We start from the raw sequence: 12,884 nt of genomic DNA, 5'->3' as shown, positions 1-12,884 counted from the left end.
TAGAAGAAGAGAGGCTTGGCTCAGTAGCTCTGCTGTGCAATTGAGAGACTGGCAAATCAAGCTCTTCCTCCCTCCTTCCTCCCCAAGGGAGCAGCCTCAGCCAATGGAGAAAATAGAGACTTTGCTCTGTAGTTCCTGTGCTATTGAGCAAGCCTTGCAAAGCAAGCTGTTATGCAGAAGGAATCAAGAGAGAGGGAGAAGGAAGCAGATTACAGCCAGTTGCTCAGGGGCCTGATAGCAGCCCTCCAAGGGTCTAATTTGGCTCCCGGGCTGCATGTTTGACACCCCTGCTCTAGGAATTGCTAGAATGTCTATGGTTATACCATAGAGTTTCCAGCAATTCCTAGAAAGGCATGATATCACTTCCAGGTTTCTCCCAAAAGTAACTTCATGCCATAGGCCCAACTGCCATTTTTAAATTTTATATTAGGACACATTTGTAATGTATTCCTGTTTTTTTTTTAATTAACAAGAACTTCTATATATTCTGGAAGTATGAACAGAGGGGCTAGCAGGAAATCATGCATGCCTTTATCAATGGATTAACCTAGTGCTTTACAGTTACGTCACTGGGGCAATTCTAAGCAGTTAAGAGTGCAGTTGTTTCTAAGGCTATGTTTAGTCTAGTGTGTTACTCTAAAAACAACAACAACAACAAAATTTTATTTGTATCCCGCCCTCCCCGCTGGAGCAGGCTCAGGGCGGCTGTGTAAGGAAGGCTATTCCATTTTAACAAGCGGTGATGGTTTAAGGAAGGAATCTTAAACAGGTCTAATTAGATATAAGTCCTATCTTATTCAGTGGGGCTTACCCCTGAGTTTTCTTAGAATTACAGCCTTTGCTTGTTAAATTGTAAGCTTAAAAAAAACCCCTCCAAAAGTCCAGAAGGTCTCATCCTGTGAGGAAATATGTAAATGTCATTGAATAATTAATCAATTAATGGCTCAGAGACAGTGATTAAGGAGCTCAAAGTTGATGGTCCTAGTAATAAGTCACAGGACCAATTTCTTTCCTGTGATGATGTTATTATTCCATCCTTCCCCTCTCCACTTCTCTTCTCTTGATATGTCTCACATTCCGGCTTTCTTTTTCCCCTTTTCCCTTTTCCTCCTCTTTCATTTCTTCCTTCCCCAATCCTCTTCCTATCTCTTTACCCAGCCACCTTCTGCTCTTTCCTCCTTCTGGCTGCTGGCCTCACTTTATCCTTCTTCCACCAGTCTTGCTGGCTTTCCTTTCTTTCCAGAAAGCCAGTGTAAAGCAGTGGGTAAGAGGGGCAGACTCTAATCTGGAGAACTGGGCTTGATTCCCCAGTCTTCCACATGCAGCCAGCTCGGTGACCTTGGGCCAGTCCCAGTTCTCTCTGAACTCTCTCAGCCCCACCTACCTCACAAGGAGCCTGTTGTAGGGAGAGGAAGGGAAAGGCAATTGTAAGCAACCCAAAATGCCATCTGAAGTATTTTTTTCAAGTTATATCTCATAGGGTTGCCAACTCTGGGTTCTGAAATACCTGGAGATTTGAGGGTGGAGCCTGGAAAAGTGGGGTTCAGGGACAGGAAGGACCTTGGTAGGGTATAATGCCATAAGGTCCACCTAATTCTAGTTCCACCCTACATTTGTAGATAGGTCAGTAGGTGACTGATAGATATAGGGCTTCTTTTGAGAAGGACGGCACAGGAATGACGTTCCGGCTGGCTTGGGATCAGGGGGTGTGGCCTAATATGCAAATTAGTTCCTGCTCAGCTTTTTCTACAAAAAGCACTGTGTGAAACAATGGTGACATCAGGGGGTGTGGCCTAATATGCAATAAATTCCTACTGGAATGGATAGATAGATAGATAGATAGATAGATAGATAGATAGATAGATAGATAGATAGATAGATAGATAGATAGATAGATAGATAGATAGATGTTATTTTTATGCATTTTTCTTTGTTTGTTGAAATTTCTACAAGCCTATGGCTTCTTTGGGGCTTGCAGAAATATGTACCTTAGCCCTGTGTGACCTTTTTCTGAATCCAAGGATTATCAATCATCTTATCCAGGGGCTAGGGCTTTATTTCTGGAAAAAGAGGTGCTGGGACTCTCAAGAGGGAAATGAAGGAGAAACACACAGGTGCCCCTCATGAACTTTTAAACATTTTTTTTACAATTTTGTTTCCACAAAGAGGTTCCAGAACTCCCTTCCACTGCATTCTCCTAGAAAAATAATCCTGATCATAGCTATTATTCCTGGTAAAAGAAACCACCCTAAACAAAAGTCAGCATGCATGACAGGACATGTGGCCGTGAGAAATCAACAAGCCAACGTATGAAGACAGTGCGAGAGGAGAGAAGAAATTCCCTTTGACACGCTGGTTTCTCACGTGATGAAGAATCCATAGTACTATTCATTACTGTGTTCTGTAGCAGGGCTCAAAGAGCCACCCAGTAAATATATTAAAGGCTGGGTTTTTCCCCCTTAGGCAGTATTTATCTTCTCAAGTGAGGAGGTATGTATGATTAATGTCTCGCAATCTAAAGGGAAAGATGTCGTGTTTGTGTTGCATGAATTGTGAAATGACAAGGGACTCATCATGGCGCCTTTATGTTAACAATTATACTTGTCTTTATGTGCCTTGTTTTGCAGGGACTATTTGTATGGGCCCAGATGGATATTTTAGTAATTTTGATCACATGACAGGTCATACATGGAGGCACTCAGCATCATATACTGTGGTTTGTGTGGGAAAAGGCATTCAGAGATTCTTTATTACAACATCCACAACTGAAATTCCCTCATGAGGGCTGTGCATCAAGTAGAACTGGTGTGATTACAATTATCTCGGCCTCTCTCAGAGTGATGGCTTTGAATCCCCCAAATATGTTAGAGTGAATAAAAAGGACTCAGAACATGGGGCACTTCCAAATGTCCCTTGAAACAGAACAGCTGGAAGAGGGCAGAACAAGGGATGCTTTCTCTATGGGGCCCAGTTTGGTGTAGTGGTTAAGTGTGCAGACTCTTATCTAGGAGAACTGGGTTTGATTCACCACTCCTACACTTGCAGCTGCTGGAATAGCCTTGGGTCAGCTATAGCTCTGTAGGAGTTGTCCTTGACAGGGCAGTTTCTGGGAGAGCTCTCTCGGCCCCACCTACCACACAGGGTGTTTGTCGGTGCGGGGTGGGAAGGTAAAGGAGATTGTGAGCCGCTCTGGGACTGTGAGATTCAGAGTATAGGGTGGGATATAAATCCAATATTTTCTTCTTCTTCTTCTGCAGCCCAAGTATGGGGTTAGTCTACTAGGCCTTTTGGTAGTGTTGCCAGCCTCCATATGGCACCTGGAGAGCTCCTAGGTGGGATTTCCCCCAATTCCAGTGGCACCAATCCGCCACCACCAGCTGGCTGGTGGGGGAAGCCACATCTCTGAACAGCCCCCTCCCATGACATCATCAGCATGATGACATCACCCAGAAGTGATGTCATCACACTGGGCACATTGCGTGCAGACACTCTAGCATTTTGGCCAAAACTCTGTGGTTACCATAGAGTTTCACACGCATGCAGGAACATCCCAGAATGGACTGGGAGCTTCCTGCTTGAAGCAAGGTAAGACCTGGTGACTCTAAAAGCTCCTGCTTTTACAATTGATCATGAGACAATCAACATTAGATACCCTAGAGAAAATGGCTGCTTTGAAGAATAGACTCATTCTGCCCTGCTGAGACCCCTCCCCTCCTCAGTCCCCCTCTCCCCAGGCTTCACCCCCCAAAAAATCTCCATATATTTCCCAACCCAGAACTGGCTGTGGCTCTGTGATAAAGTATCTGCTTTGCATGCAGAAAGTCCCACAGAAGCAATAAGACAATACCATTATTGGGATCATAGACACCCAAATCACCAAGCTGTAATTAGGCAGATAGATGTTAGACTCAAGAGTGTCACTATTAGGTACTTTTCAGCCACACAATACCCCACGGTAACACAAACCAAAATGTCCAATTTAGAGCAGCTAAACAGTTAAGTCTATGAAATGTTTCCCTCTCTGATGCTGTAAATCTCAGCCACTGACATCTCACTCTGATTTCAAGATAAGATTGCTTTACATTTTAGAGCAGACTTCCAAGGAAAATAGGAAAAGTTGCAGTGAGCGCTTGAAGGACAGAAACGGGAATTGTGTTAGTTAAAGAACCAGAGCCCTAATTGCAGCAGTCATTCTGTTTAATCTTCTGTACAAATCAACAAGGCTGAGGAAATCTCCTCTCAAGGCCCCACTAAAAGCAGGCCCTCAGGGAAAGCCGTGTGGGGAGGCCCCTCTGGAAAGGGTGTGATTTCTAAGGCATTGTGCAGATTTCTTTTCTTTTTTTAATTCAGGAAAGTGAACCAATATTTTGTCAATTATTCAGCTGGGCAGTGTTAAACCAATAAATCCAACAGTTTGTCCAATATTTACATAAATGCAAAAATATAAAGTCTAGTTGAGGCTTCTGAAGGAATTAGATTGGGGTGTCTTTTTTAAAAAGATATTTCACATTTAAACAAATAAAAATTTACATAATAAACATTGGATGCTCTTCCAACTACAAAGGAATCTTCCACTTATTAATGAATTTTTCCACCCTTAGATAGATTCCATTTTTAGGCTTGCCAATCCCCAGGTCCCAGCAGGGGTTCCCCTGCTTTTCCAGGCTCCTTCCCACCCCCAGTCAGCTGGCCGGCGGGGAAGCCCTGCCCCCACAGCCACCATGTGCCTTCAACCCTCAGAAAGCTTAGAAGACTTGGAAAGGGCTTGGGTTTGGGGGTTTTTTTGAAAGGTGTGTGTGCCTTTAAAACTTTGGAGCTAGGCTGAATGGGGGCAGGGTGAGCCTACAGAACAACATGGCTGTTGTTGGAAGGAAGTTCCCTTCCTTTGTTTTACAGCCCTCTAGAACTCCTTTGCACAGTAACGTAGAGCCTCTGGTTTCCCTGTGTTAGTCTGAAAATTGGGTTGCGTATACAGCATTCAACAACTCCCATGGTTAGTAAAGTGTGTGTTTTCAAACTGTGTTTGTTTTGGCTTGTGTGTGTGTGAGAGAGAGAGACTCTGCTGGGAATGAGGGAATGAAGACTGTATTCAGGGGAATTGCACTGCTGTGTTTTTAATTATTTATTTTAGGGGAAATCTCCTGGCCCCACCCCCAAAGTCCCCAGGTATTTTCTGAATTAGACTTGGCAACCCTAGTTCTAATGAATCCCTGCCAGTGTTCCTGCTAAGCTGAGCTAGTGTGAGTTAGCTCACAGTTTTTTCGTCTCCAGCTCACACATTTTTGTCTTTGCTCAGGAAAAATGGCCCCAGAGCAAACTAATTTATGCAGCAGCTCATGACTTTAATGCCAGTAGCTCACAAAGTAGAATTTTTGCTCATAAAACTCCACAGCTTAGAAGCATTTTCTGCACATTAATGGACAAACAGAAAGCTCCTGTGAGTGCACTCATGCAAGAGAACATTCCTTTGCGTGTGGAAGGTATATTTTGGATCCAAGTCATGGAGGAAGAGCATCTTTGATTTTTTTTAAGAAAACAAATCTGAATTAAAAAAAAAAAAGCATTTAAGGATAAACGCATACATTGATTATTTCCAAGCTGCGTAGGAGATTTCTCATTTGACATTAATGTGTGATTGACCTGTTGTTATATTACTTGAATGTTAGAGAGATGAGATGGGATAGTGGTTAGAATGTCAGCCTCTGAATTGGGAGTCCCAGGTTGGAATCCTCATTGATTCCCTCTCAACAGAACCCCGGGCTTTTTTTTGTAGCAAGAACTCCTTTGCATATTAGGCCACACACCCCTGATGTAGCCAATCCTCCAAGAGCTTACAGGGCTCTTCTTACAGGACCTACTGTAAGCTCTTAGAGGATTGGCTACATCAGGGGTGTGTGGCCTAATATGCAAAGGAGTTCCTGCTACAAAAAAAAGCCCTGACCAAAACTATCTCACTGGGGTTGTCATGCGGTTACACTGTCTTGGTCACATATTCCCAGAGTTTACAGGACTCTTAGTACAGGACCTCCTGTAAGCTCCAGGAGGATTGGCTACATCAGGAGGGTCTGGCCTAATATGCAAAGGAGTTCCTGCTACAAAAAAAGCCCTGCTTATTCCTAACTGCCTTTATGATATTATTAATTTTATGTGAAAATTTTCTTTGTTAATTCAATACATTTCTTTGGTTAAGGAAACCTAAGATCTGTGAATCTATGGTTATATTTAACATTCCTGTATATATCATTTTGCTTTTTGTCCTCAGTGCTTCTTGTTTATTATTGTTTCTGATTTTTATTTCAATATACTTTTGAAATTAAAAAAACCACTTCTAAATGTTGCAAGTAAATTAAGGATGGAAAACTATATAAGCAGCTTCTGTGGTAGATGAGTGGGATGAAAATATAATAGGTATGACTGTAAATGGGACTTTAAAAAGCAGAAGAGAGCCATTTGAAGCTCACTTAATGCAGGTTTTACATTAAAATATAATCCTCATAGGAAGAAAACATACTTGGTAATTCCATATATGTAGTTTCAGCCTCCGTTTGGATTCTCTTGTGCTATGTTAAATAATATGCAATTGTTTATTTATCATGTTGAGCATATATAAACCCCTGGCTTTCATAATACTGGAAAAGAAAAAGTAGAAAAGAGCTATTAAGACAGTGTTAAGTAAGAGAAGGAAAATACTCTAAACCTGATGTTCTACATGAACATGCACTTCAGCAGAAGGCTGCAGTCCAAGATTCCCCAGCCAAGAGATTGACTGTGTTTTACAATTCAAAGGCAAAACTACTTGACAACCTTATGGGGCCACCATAAATTGACTGTGACTTGATGGCACTTTCCACCTCTTTACATCTGAGCAGGGCTTTTTTTTGTAGCAGGAACCTCCTTTGCATATTAGGCCACACCCCACTGATGTAGCCAATCCTCCTGGAGCTTACAGTAGGTCCGGTACTAAAAGCCCTATAAGCTTTTGGAGGATTGGCTACATCAGGGGGTGTGGCCTAATATGCGAGGGAGTTCCTAAAAGCCCTGCTACTGAGTAAAAATCCAGCTAGGCCCAGGCAGCAGGAGGGCTACTGGCAGGACCAGATCTGCAGGCAGCTCAGGTATTCCCTCTAAAAACAGTGAAATACACTACACCAGCCTTGCTTTTTTGTTAATCTTACCCACTTGAGCTCCACTCCCAAGATTTATGATGTCACTATTAAAGCCCTCTGGGTCATTACAATCTTGCCTTTCATCTAGTCTGTATATAAATAATTGATCATCATAAGAATTGAAACCTGGGGAAATGAAGACAACTTAACACAGATATTCTTTATGACATCAATTACAAGAGAAATCATTTGGTGAGAGACGAGAATATTTCAAGCGGCACAATAATGAGAACTGGCTTCTCCAGGACTTGGGGATGCCTCCGAAACACATTCCACTGTGATATCAAGAGCAACTTAATTTAAAATAAATAAATAAATAAATGTTTTCCACTGAATTGTCAATTGTGAATGCATATATGCAAAATGAATGCAATGATTCATTTAAAAACAATTGGACTGTTTTTAATTGATTAATCCGTTCTGCTGTAATAATACTTCACGTACGTACTTTCTTCATTTTAAACATTTCTAACCTACCCCTTTCTGCTAAAGAATGTCAGTGGCAGCTCACAACATAATCAGTTAAAGACCATGAAAACATAGGGATGGGGGGGTGGGGAGAGCGGGAATTAACAAAATATAACATAATAACCAGAATAAAGAAGTGAAATTAGTTGGAAGTAGCAATTAAAAGAAAAGGCTATTAGAACAGCAGCAGACTGTAGAATAGCATCATGGATCACATAGAAAAGCCCAATGTTAAATAATATCATTGCAGCTGTGAATGATTATATCATTGCACCTGCCACAGATTATAGGCACAACATTGAAGTTGAAAGTTGAGGGGAGGGATGGTGGCTCAGTGGTAGAGCATCTGCTTGAAGGTCCCAGGTTCAATCCCTGGCATCTCCAACTAAAAAGAGTCCAGGCAAAAGTAGGCATGAAAAACCTCAGCTTGATACCCTGGAGAGCCACTGTCAGTCTGAGTAGACAATACTGACTTTGATGGACAGAGGGTCTGAGTCAGTATAAGGCAGCTTCATATGTCATCGTGTATTTTATCAATATTGGGGAAGTTGAAGACTATCACTGATTTCTCACTAGCGTTGCTCAGCCCCAGGCTTCTGTTTTTCCCCCAGCGCAAGGGATCAATTTCCCACCAGTTGCTCTGTGGGCGCATTTTGATGCGGGGCTCCCTCCAGTTCCCCTCGCGGTTTCTTAATCCCTAAAAGACAGCATCACAAAGCCGCATAGGAAACCGGAGGGAGCCGCTCATCAAAATACACCCATAGAGCAACTGGTGGGAAAACGATCACTTGCGCTGGGGAAAACAGAAGCCTGGGGGCAGAGCAATGCTAGTGAGAAATCAGTCTATGTGTTCTCTTTAAAACAGGGGTCTCCAGCCCCCGGGCCCTGGACTGGTACTAACCCATGACCTGTTAGCAACTGGGCCGTGAGTTGTATAATTATTTCATTATATATTATAATGTAGTCATAAGAAGAAGATGATGATGACAACATTGGAGCGGCTCACAATCTCCTTTATCTTCCTCCCCCACAACAGACACCCTATGAGGTGGGTGGGGCTGAGAGAGCTCTCACAGAAGCTGCCCTTTCAAAGACAGGTCTGTGAGAGATATGGCTGACCCAAGGCCATTCCAGCAGCTGCAAGTGGAGGAGTGGGAAATCAAACTCGGTTCTCCCAGATAATGTGCTTTCTTAACTGACTATAAGACGGCAGCATTATGAGTGTGTGATGAGGGATATCAGAGCAGTGGTTGGTTCCTGTTTCCCCCCATAACCACAATATTGTATGCTATGATGAGTTATTCCAGGATAAACATTTATTTTGATAGATTTGCATTGGAGTAACTGCATAGGACTACACTTCCAGTGCTACCTCCCTTGGTGGTGTAAACATGGACCCCTGAATGTCCATGGAGAGCCCAAGGCTACCTTCCCTCGCCTTTTCCACCTCTACTCAGCCAAAATAGAGTATGTAATAGGGATGCCAAGTCTCCTGGTCCAGTGGAAGTCCTTCCACTAACAGCCATGGATGTTCCCCTGACATTGTTTCATTGGGTGTTGGGGTAAAATATGTGTCAGACCCACAGTATCACTTTGGCATAAAACTGGAAGTTTGTGTTTGCATACCCGGGATTCTTTTGCTGAGTTCCTTTCTAGGCTTCCCAACTCCCCCGCCCTGACGGGGGACCCCCAATATGGAAGCCTCCTCCCCCGCCCTCCCAAAATTCGGAAGCGGGGGGGAAATGGCGCCATTTTGGTGCCACTCGCTCTTGGGGCATTTGGAGGCAGGGCGGCCTTTTGCAAATCGCAATGGCAAAAAAAAAAAGTGGCAGGGAGGCCTTGCGAAGAACAACCCACCCCCGCCTGGCGCCCCTTTTGGAACAGCCTTGAGCCTTTCCGCTTCCTTTCCTTTCCTTCCCTTCCCCGCTCTGCGATTCCTCTCCCCACCTTTAGAAAGAACTACAACTCCCAGCATGCCTAGCGCAGCAGCTTTCCAGGCTTGTAGTTCTCTGGGCCGCTCGCCTCCCATTGGCTTGTGGGGATGAGCTTAGGCTTCCCAACTCCCCCGGCCTGGCGGGGGACCCCCGATATGGAAGCCTCCTCCCCCACCCTCCCAAAATTCGGAAGCGGAGGGGAAATGGCGCCATTTTGGTGCCACTCGCTCTTGGGGCATTTGGAGGCAGAGCGGCCTTTTGCAAATCGCAATGGCAAAAAAAAAAGTGCCAGGGAGGCCTTGCGAAGAACAACCCACCCCCGCCTGGTGCCTCTTTGGGAATAGCCTTGAGCCTTTCCGCTTCCTTTCCTTCCCTTCCCTTTCCCGCTCTGCGATTCCTCTCCCCACCTTTAGAAAGAACTACAACTCCCAGCATGCCTAGCGCGGCAGCTTTCCAGGCTTGTAGTTCTCTGGGCCGCTTGCCTCCCATTGGCTTGTGGGGATGAGCTCCAGACGGGGAGCTATGCTTCCCGCCATGCCCCGCAGCAGGACCCGGGCTTCTGTGAGTCGTCTTCGTTCCCACACGGGGAACAGCTGAGGGAGAAGCGGAAAATGGCTGCAGGCGGCGGGGCGGCTGATGCGGGGCGGGGGCGAAGGCAAGCGAGCTGGGAGGAGACGGCAGGTAAGAGAGACCCCCCCCGTCCAGTAGGGAAGGGGCAGTGGGGCTGGATCTCGCCCCCCAGTTGCAAAAGGGGAGAGAGAGAGAGGGAGGCTTGGGAATGCCAGAGGGCGAACGGGGATCGTGCATGTTGCTGCGCTTCTCCCGTGCCCCAAAGGGCGACGCGTGAAAAAAGCACGTAGGAAGAGTTCAGGGTCTCCAACGGCCCGCCCAAAGCCGGTACACCTGAGCGTGGAGGTGCTACTGCTGATTGGGTTGCCAATCCCCAGGTGTTTAATTATGCTTGTCACAGCCTTGATCTTGGCTCCACCCCTAATGTCTCCTAATGGCTCCACCCCTAATGTCTCCACCCCTAATGTCTCCTGGCTCCACCACCAAAGTCCCCAGATATTTCTTGAATTGGACTTGGCAACCCTATTCCTTTCCAAAGCCAATGGATTCTCCCAAGACTCTTTGATTTTGCTATAGAGTGTATTTGGGGGGGAAGGGGTTTGTATTCTTTTTATGTGCATGTGTGCGAGTGTGTATGCTCCTGAAGGTCATGGCAACCTCTGTTGACTGACCCCTACTGGGGGCATGGAGGATATTCAGAGGTGGCAGAATAAAGCCTGCCCTTGCCTCTGTGCTCTTGTATTTCAAGGAGGTCTCTCACTCAAGTACTTGCCAGAGTTGACTCTGCTTAACTTCTGAGTGCTGATGAGATCAGGTTTGCCTGGACTATCCAGGAGAGGGGTAGGTTTTACTACAGAGTTTCAATGTGATCCTAGAGTGTCACCCCAATGCAATGAAGTCACTTCCTGTTTCATGCTAGAAATGATGTTGCATGTCAAAGCAATGCACGTTTGGATGTCTCTGATTTTGCATATAATTTTTTCTCACATTGGCCACTGGAGCAGTGGTGGGCAACCCTGCCCCCAACAAGAACCTGGAATTCCTAAGTGACCACCCATTCCTCTTTCTGTCCATTTCCTGATCTAAAACTCACTTCCTTTCACTCAGATGCCCATCTGTTCCATCCCTTCAGCTGGATGGGAAGCTCCTGTCCTCAAAACCCTGGTGGTGACTTGACTAAAACTACTACTACTATTACTAACTACTATGGCTTTTATGCAGAAAAAGCCCAGCAGGAACTTATTTGCATATTTGGCCACACCCCCTGACATCACCATTGTCTCACACAGGTCTTTTTTGTAGAAAAAGCACAGCAGGAACTTGTTTACATATTAGGCCACACCCCCTGATGCCAAACCAGCCAGAACTGCGTTCCTGCTCAAAAAAAGCCATTTATTATTATTATTATTATTTGGATCGCCCCATCCTAGCCAAAGCCAGGGTCTGGGCGACATATAACGAAGAAAAATACATTATTTTAAAAACATAAAAAACATTCTGAATAAAATCTCATAACTTATGGACTCCCCGATGGCTTCTTTTCAAATTCTACTGCTCTGTCATGGTGGGGAGGGGGTAGCCCTGATGGGTGGCACTGTGGCAGAATGAGGTACCAGCTTGGCAACTGTTGCCATCCTTATTTGAAAGCCCAGTAGAATATCTCTGCCTTACAGGCTCTGGAAATTGCAGAAGGTTCTGCAGGGCCTTGGTGTCAGCTGGCAGAGAGTTCCACCAGGACAGGGCCAGGACCGAAAAAGCCCTGGCCCTCGTTAAGGACAGCAAGACCTCTTTAGAGCCGGGGATCACCAATAAGCTGTTACCCACACAGTGTAACACTCTTCCAGGGACATAGGAGAGGAGGCGGTCCTGTAGATACAGGGCCCACTGAGAAGATATGACACTGTAGATGACACTCAAGGCCCACTGAGAAGATATTGAGACCGTCATTGAGACACAAGGCCTTTCTTTTTGTCACTCGATACAGACTGAGCCACAGTGAAGCCAACTGCTGGGCTCATATTTTTTTTTGTAATTAAGAATGTTTTTTAGAATCCCTTTCCCTGGACCTCCAAGGGCTTGTTAAATCCTCCAGTTCCACAGAGAAGGAAACTTCAGACTCTTAGACTTGTCAAGTCAAGGCAATAAAACTTTTCACAGGCCATAAATTGACTTTGAGCCGCTGTAAACATAAAGCTACAGAGGATCTCTGGAACCCTGTCTTTCCTAGCAGGCACACGCTGACTCATCTGATGAGAAGGGCAGTTGCAACGTTTTCATCAAAGTGTTGGAGGGATGAATTCCCACCAAGTGACTGTGGTGTTGATGGGCAGCCTCTGTTTTAACCAGTTGCGGGTTGCAGAGGAGAAAGGAAATAAGGGGCGGTCCAGATGGCAACCTGGTATATAGACCTGCAGAAGGGGAATATTTGCATTTTCTGCAATTGTTAACAAAGGAGAGAGGCTGTGCTACTGAGCAGTGTGTGCATTATTATGCATGCTAATAGCCATCTCCCAGAGGCAACTGCAGCTTACAATAGCTTTCAGGAGGCTGCACATTAATCTCGCGAGTTATCCTTGCAGAAAAACTCGTGCTGTTCGTAAATGTTTTGCAGTAATGGTTACTCACTGCAATGTAATTTCTTCTGATTAGATGTGACTTGCAACTCCACAATCTTTTCCTAAATTCCATGTAGTTAAGAAAATCTGGAACAATGCTTTCTTTCTTTTTTATAAGTGTGTTCTTCTGA

This window comes from Heteronotia binoei, chromosome 16 (genome assembly GCF_032191835.1).
Source record: "Heteronotia binoei isolate CCM8104 ecotype False Entrance Well chromosome 16, APGP_CSIRO_Hbin_v1, whole genome shotgun sequence".
In the NCBI taxonomy this organism is placed as follows: domain Eukaryota; kingdom Metazoa; phylum Chordata; class Lepidosauria; order Squamata; family Gekkonidae; genus Heteronotia; species Heteronotia binoei.
The sequence above is the reverse complement of the archived record's forward strand: the minus strand, read 5'-3'. Positions refer to the sequence as shown.